The 1,376-nt window shown below is 68.4% G+C and overlaps 1 protein-coding gene across 1 annotated transcript in view; it reads right to left on the bottom strand.

The window, feature by feature from the left end:
• The window catches only part of ADCY6 (adenylate cyclase 6), a 25,824-nt gene extending 24,448 nt beyond the window's left edge, over positions 1–1,376 (bottom strand). Inside the window, exon 1 of the mRNA XM_029913447.1 lies at positions 1,261–1,376. The gene's annotated coding sequence lies outside the window, so the exon portion shown is untranslated. The remainder of the gene's footprint in view (positions 1–1,260) is intronic.

Genomic DNA, 1,376 nt, shown 5'->3' with positions numbered 1-1,376 from the left:
CCCAGCCCTGGACTTCTGCTCACGATTCCCAGGGCTGTTAGGGACTTGCCCTGCATGTGACAGAGCCACCAGAGCCCTTTATTGTGGCCCCAGGGCCCCTCCCCCAGCCCAGCCTGAGTAATTCAATATGCAACAAAACTCGAATAATCTTCTGCTTTCAAACTCTATTTGTCTTGAATGGCGGCCAAGCCCGCGCTCCGTTTAGCTCCAGCCTCTTCGGAGAGTTATTCCGTCTCCTCCTACACGGCCCTTATCTACATCCCGGGAGCCAGCACCAGCGCCATGACTTCACTCCCCGTTCCTGCGGGGACACGGCACAACCCTCCCCAGGGAACGGCGCCCTGCCCCCCAAACCCTCTTCCAGCCAGGGACCTCGGAGCATCTTGCAGAGCGCCTTCACCCACCACCAAGATGCAGCCACCTCTGGGCTGAGAAGTGGCAGCTGATTAACAGCCATACAACACCTCAGGACAGGAAGTGGGCTACCACCCACAGGGGGGGTTTAGGAAGGCAGAGTCGCTTGGAGCTGGAGTCTGGCCAGGGCACTGGGGGTTAGACCCCCGACTCCCAGGCAGGATCCTCGGTGGCCACTCACAGTCAGGTCAGGATCTTGGTTCTCCGCCTCAGCCCACAGTCAGCACCTTCCTCAGCGCAGGGCCCTGCAGCACGGGGGGTCTGCGTCTGCCGCCGGCTCCCCAGGCCGCAGGGTCACCCAGCCTGCACCTGCTTAGCCCAGGACAGCGGATGGCAGCGCAGCCTGACCCAGAGATGAAGGGCAGAACTGAAACCAGCCCTGCGGGGAGGTGTGAGGGGCGGTGCTGGGGTGCCCCGATGCTATTCGGGGTGTTTGTCTTATACAGGCACCTAGGACACCCCCCGTCACCCCAACCCCGACACACAAACAGGCGGGCCCAGCCGGGCTCCTCTCCACAGGCCCCGGGGCCAGTCCTGGGGGGCCACCAGCCCCATGGCGGGGGGAGCGGCCCGTTTCCCCCCAGATTAACCCCGGGGCCCGGCTGCGGGGCTCCTGCGAGCTTCCCGGGGGCGGATACCCCCGTCCCCCCCGCGGTCCCGGGAGAGTCTCTCCAGCCCAGCCCGCTCTGCGGGTCCCCCCCGCCCCGGGCTCGCCAGGCTCCTGCGCCGCGCCAGGGCCCCGCCAGCGCCCCCCTCTCCAGACAGCGCGGCCTGCGCCCCTGCCCTGCGGCGCCCCGGGGAGCCCCCCGGAGCCCCAGCCCAAGGCACCGGACCCCCGCCGCTCACCTCCCGTCCTGCGCCGCCGCCTGTCCCCGGCCGATCCCGGCCCCGCGGGCTGATCCCGGCCCCGGCTCCGGCTAGTCGCTGGCCGAGCCTCGCTCCATGGCGCTGCTGGGCTGGGC

Source organism: Terrapene carolina, unplaced genomic scaffold, assembly GCF_002925995.2.
Source record: "Terrapene carolina triunguis isolate 2854851 unplaced genomic scaffold, T_m_triunguis-2.0 Scaffold641, whole genome shotgun sequence".
NCBI classification, from domain to species: Eukaryota; Metazoa; Chordata; order Testudines; family Emydidae; genus Terrapene; species Terrapene triunguis.
Note: the sequence above shows the minus strand (reverse complement) of the source record. Positions and strands in the feature narration are given on the sequence as shown.